Below are 6430 nucleotides of genomic sequence, written 5' to 3'. Positions count from 1 at the left end.
TGATAACTGTGATTAATGGTGCGTTCCAGGCAGGCTTCTGAACTTGTAAGTCACGACTTCAAGTCACAAGTTACAACTTTGTAGCGTTCCAGGAAAGTTACGGCAAACTGCCAGTTACTTCCTGTTTAACGTTGAACATATTATGTTAACATATTATGATTGCAACGTGCGAATTTATTTTATATTGTCCTAAAGTCTATTTCTCACCGTGTATCAGACACAGCATCACCGCATCCACAGGGGCTGCCACATTTGTTTGTGGGTTATGTGACGTCAGAGGTCAGAACTGGGAGTACATCGATTTGGTACGAGTTCACGGGTGGGAAGTTACGGGTTTGACTGCCGTTCCAGTGCACTTTCACGGGTTACAGGTTGTGAAAACACGAGTTACGGGTTGCCTGGAACGCACCATAAATACGTCTGCCATATGTTGCCACCCCTCAAAAATTCCTGCTCCCCTCTTGCCACCCCATAAATATTTTTCTAGATCCGCCCCTGGGTGCAGCTGCTTTATATACTCATCTGTGGAGAGCCTAACTAACACGGGTACAGGGAGAAGAACAGGCTGAAGGAAATGATTAAAAGACGGGTGGATTAGATCATTCATTTCACGCTTTCATTTTATTTCAGTGGTATGCCTTTGTAAAAAGACACTTCTTTCACAAACACCTTCCGGTCTTGCATGTACAAAACAAAATGAAACTTAAGGCACAATAATTACTAAAAAGAAATACTTAACATCCTTTAAACAGTCCAGTTTAAAAAAAAAAAAGTTTAAACTGAATTTCATTATGTAAATTTATATACATGTTGTGTTCACAGTCCCAGAGGAATGACTTGTAATGACTTTGATGACCTGACTATGACTACAGAGAGCTTAAGCTAAACTATAACTTTAAGGTTTTGTTCCAGAATTAAGAAATTATCGTTAAAAATCATTTACATATTACTGGAAATAGCCTACAGCCCTGAAACATAAATTTGCTCAACACTGTATTGAGACGTTCATGCAATGTGCCTTCCATCCTGCAGCAGTTTCATGTGCCTAATGCACCTTCTCATCGGCTTGTCACTTTTTGGATAAGCTAGCAAAACTGCAACCTTAAAAATATGCTATTAACCTAATCTTTGCCTCAACCCCAACATTAAACCTACAGGAGACCCCACACCAAACTGCAGGGGTGGAAAGAGTACCAAAAAAAATCTACTCAAGTAAAAGTACTGTTACCTTGATGAAATTTTACTTAAGTAAAAGTAAAAGTACTGGTTTAAAAATCTACCCAAGTAAAAGTAAAAAGTAGCTCATTTAAAATGTACTCAGAGTAAAAGTTACTTAGTTACTCCTTAGGGGGATGTATAATCTCTCCCCATGCAATAAAAAAACATACACAAAGCTCAAACTCACTTTATTAAAGAAAACACATAGATCACAGATAGATCCAGATTACAGTTCCGCCTTAATTACTCAGTGAACTTGCTATTTCAGGGTATATGCAGGAATCCTGAGGTTAATTTCAATACCTTTTTAGGACTTTAAGACCTTCCAAAAAAACCTTCAGACCTCATCGCCACCTCAAGCTGTCGTTAGCAGCAACACATTTTTAACTTACTAAACAGTTGTAGTTTGCAATTAAATCTGTGGAGCACAAACATACAACAGAACTCAGATAAGATGAGAAGGAATAAAGCTTGAAAGAATAAATTAAACCAAAGGCAGGTTTATTAAAATACACCTCAGGTCATAACAAGTAACACAGCTCTACAGCTCAACACCAGCTATTCATGGCTAGCCCCCTGCATGTGGGATTTAGGGCTGACCCAAACAATTCAAAGCTTCGAATTTTCGTTAGATGGCACGAGATTCGATTGTGAAAAAAAAAAATTCGAATATGCTGCCTTTTTTTTCTCCCGTTTTTTTGGGGGGACCTTGAGCACAACACCATCTCCGACAAGGAAATGGAAAGCCCTACGTGCAATGAATGGAGACCTATTATCCTGCTTGAACACAGACGACTAAATTCTTTCAACAATGTGACTCAAAATAATGATAAAATAGATTTTATTGATGTAAAATAATATGCTGATGGTGACATTTTCCACTGGTCCACTGCGCTCTGAGTCTGGTGTCAGTGACACATGCTGCTCTGAGTCACGCTGTGCTGCGCCAAGGGTTTTAATTTTTAGTGTTAAATCAAAAGTTAAACACTACTTATCAGCAACCACAAGTGTTTTTTTGTTTGTGAATATTTTTAACTTCATTCTAGAGTTGCAAGAAACTACCTTTTCGCCATAAATTGTAAGTTATTAACTTTTTTTGGACTTTTTGCACTTTTTTTTTTACTTTGTAACGGAAGCTATTTAAAATGTAGTGAAGTAAATTACTTCCAACAATATGTACTTCAGTAAAAGTAAAATTACTGATTTTTGAAAAATTTCTCAAAAAAGTACAAGTATGACATCTATTGCACGTCTGTCCATCCTGGAAGAGGGATCCCTCCTCAGTTGCTCTTCCTGAGGTTTCTACCGTTTTTTCCCCCCGGTAAAGGGTTTTTTTGGGGAGTTTTTCCTTATCCGCTGTGAGGGTCCAAAGGACAGAGAGATGTCATATGCTGTAAAGCCCTGTGAGGCAAATTGTGATTTGTGATATTGGGCTTTATAAATAAAATTGATTGACTGAATTGAAAAAAACTACTCAGTTACAATAACGAGAGTGCCTGCCTAACTGTAACTTCAAGCTGAGATGATTTTATTGATTTACAAAGATACACTTTGACTATTTGCTCCCTGTGCTGCTGGCACGGCTACAACCACGACTTGTGTTGGACTTCCTTGCAGATTTTCCAAATGACTTTTACCTGACTGCTGTTAAATTCTCTAATTGACCATCATAATGTTATTTTGGAAAATAATTACCATTGAAATACACTGACATTTTAGATGCACTAAATCATGTCCAACAACAAAAATCTAATCAGATAGGGGTCTGTATTCTGATATCAGTGTAGTATCTAGGATCAGTACAAGGCAAATGAATTTCCATGAATACTTGAGCCTGTATTATTCAGTCTAGTTTGACTTTTTTTTTTCCCAGGCTTTAGAAATATACTCAGCCCAAACTTTACCACTCAGTCCAACTTCTTTTTTTTATTCATCTAACCAAAAGAATTCCGGATTTTTGTTCTGGATTCATACAAAAGGTGCACACAGGGGCGGAAACCCCGGGGGGGGGGGGGGGGGGACATGCCCCCCCTCTCAAGTAAAGCTGTACCCCCCTAGAATAATTTGAGACACAATTAATAATTTTTGAACAATGCAGTAGTATTTATTGAAAGCACAATGTAAGCGGTGCTCATTATAGTCGCGCAATAATGTGCTATTTAAATGTTAAAAGATTTAGTCCCCCCCTCCCATTCCTAGTAGTGGTATATCCCACACTCTTTCCAACGGGCGGGGCTAGGCTGGACCCGGCTGCCCACATCGTGCATCGCGGGGTAAGATGTACACTCACACAGACACAGGCTGCATCCCAAGTCTCTTATTTTATACTGCTAACTCCTGACTTGAACCGGAAGTCGTTTGAGGTCCGCCATCCTTAAGGCCGTCTCATGTCTCTTATTCCTGCCAGTAAGGAGTTAGTGTTAGGAGTTAAGAGGGATCTGTTAGGTGCGATGAGTAAGGTAACACGAGAGGTTCCTAACAGGAAGTCTTTTTCAGCTTTCAAAATTCAACGTTTCAAAAACATTTTTTAAAGTTATGATCTCACTGCGGGTAATAAAACTAAAGAAAAAAAAAAAAACGGTTTGCTCCTGCAGCCAGCCAGAGATGAAGGATCCATTCCACACACCTGAACCAGGGAAAAAAGAGGGAGAGAAGGAGCGAGATCAAGTTTCTGTCTTTGGTGAATGAAGCCTTATTGTTTTGCTGCTATTAAACAAGGAGAGACATGTTTTCTCCGTTTACTTAATGGCATAAATATTCATACTACTGCGCATGGGGAGACGGAGACCTGCTCTGCTCCAGACACACTCAACACCTGACTGTTGTCAATGTGTACATGTTTGATGTCAATCATTTTGTTTTAAATCTGGACATGTGCAGGTGGACTCAGCCAGTGCTAAGAAAGGTCTTATGCCTGCCTGTTGGAGAGATAGAGAGAAGATTAAAGCGTCAAATTGCGGTAAAAGATGCTGTATAAAAGACAGGCTACAACTTTTTTTCCTTGCCCTCCCGGAATTATTATCTAAAATTTTACTGTTTATTGTTCCCCCCAACTATGAAATGGGATTTTCGCAACAAAGGGCCTTTTTTTTATTTTTTTTTTTTAAATTTAATGAGAGTTCTTTGAATGCAGGCATATTTCCAAGGTGTGCCATTCTCCACCCAACACTTTGTTGGAGGGCCCACTCTCTCTATGGGTCCCCCAGCTCACAGACACAGTTGTTACCACACTGCCTACACTGTCTATATATGCGGCCCTGGGTGAAGAATAGCTGCCGTTATGGGCTCCACGGATTTTTGGTATAGGCACATTGAAATTGGCTGGATATACTTATGCAAATTTCAGTGGGTGAATGCGTGCTCGTGATTGGAGGAGAGAATTACAACTGGCTTTATTTTATCAGATATTACAGAGAACAGGAGAACAGTATTACAAGCGCTTATTTGTTATGAAATGTCTTTTCACTTTTGTCTTTTTTTTAACAAAACACATGCTCAATCTATTATACTCACAAATCTGTATTCTGTGTGTTTTGTCAGTGCAGAGTTTTCCTGAAGCGAGGCTTGTTATCACTAGTGTTTCCTCTGGACGCAGCAGCAGTCCAGTCACTGATATCTGACACCAGAGCTCACAGACTGCAGGTCAGATTACTGCAGCCGCAGGCTCTTCATTATTTAGATCTGCCTCCTTCTCTCCTCCTCCTTGTTTTTATTCTTAATTTGCTTTTTTTCCCCCTGATAATTTCAAATGATTTTTTTTTGTTTTCTGAGCCAATGCTGCAAATTCATAAAGATATTCTAAAGATTTAATTAGAGATTTTCTTCCACTTCATTACAAAAACAAAGCTCTCCTGCTGTTCTGCTCTCTAAATGCTGCACCTATTTATTAGGTATCACAGCAGAAGCTACCTGTATCTGCAGACACAACAGAATTTTTTGGGCTCCTATTTCTCACAAATTTGAGTAAAAGGTCTCTTAATGCACACAAAATAATTTCTCTTAAACATTGGCCTCAAATTTGTTAAAATCTGTGTTCTCCTTTCCAAGATAATCCATCCACCTGAAAAGCATAGCAAGATGCTGATTAAACAGCATCATTACTACATAGGTGTGCAGTGGCCACTCTGAAATGTGCAGTTTTATCACAACACAGTGCCACAGATGTCACAAATTTTAAGGCCGTGTACCATCAGCATGCTGACTACAGCAATGTCCACCAGAGTATCCAATATGAAAGGTCCCGCACTGTCTGCATAAACCATTAGAAACTCAGAGAGAGGCTCATCTACATGCTTATTGTCCTCACCAGGGTTTTAACCTGACAGCAATTTGTCGTCCTAACAGATTTGATTGGGCAACTGATCACTGTTAATGGAGTTTTCTCTTCACAGATGAATCCCAGCTTCCACTGAACCTGGCAGATGGCATTTATGGTGATGTGTTGGCAAACAGTCTGCTAATGTTAGCGTTGTGAACAGAGTGCCCCATGGTGATGGTTGGGTTATCGCATATGCTGACATAAGCTACGAACAATCAACATAGGTGCATTTTATTGATGGCAGAGGTACCGTGATGAGATCCTGGGTGTGTTCTGAATCACATACTTTTTCTTTCTACTTCTAGTAGGTGCTGCAGCTGCCTTTAAAAAGTACATATTTTTGCATGCAGTATGCACATAACCAGGACATACTACTTCCTGTACAGTTATGACCTTAACTTTGACCCTCTTACTCATATATCCTTTACAACAGAGATAAACAAAATGTTGTTCACCAAGCTCACTAGAGACAGAGGTCAACCCGGACAGATCATGTTATATTCACACTAGTAAAATTACATAGGATAAACATTTCTCTGTCATTGATATTTGACACTTAAGCTCCTTCATTGTTGGTTATATTTATGATCATTTTATTCAATTAAACAATTAATATTCCCTAATATTACTAATCGATTGGTCATCAGTCAAAAGAATGTGCTGTCATCCATCATTGCAACTTCTGACAGTCAATGTGATGTATCGTCCGCTGTACAGAGGATTGTGGGGCAGAATAGCCAGGAAAGCATGCTGGCTTGCATACTGCAAAATCAGACAGGATGTAGTAGAACATCCTGGTATTTTTGGCGTGCTTCATTATTGTATCGGGACATACCAAATATTTTTTCTGGCATACTATATAGTATGGTAGTGTGGGTGTTGGAACACACAGCT

The sequence above is a fragment of the Epinephelus lanceolatus genome, chromosome 19, assembly GCF_041903045.1.
Source record: "Epinephelus lanceolatus isolate andai-2023 chromosome 19, ASM4190304v1, whole genome shotgun sequence".
NCBI lineage: Eukaryota > Metazoa > Chordata > Actinopteri > Perciformes > Serranidae > Epinephelus > Epinephelus lanceolatus.
This window is presented reverse-complemented; position numbering follows the sequence as displayed.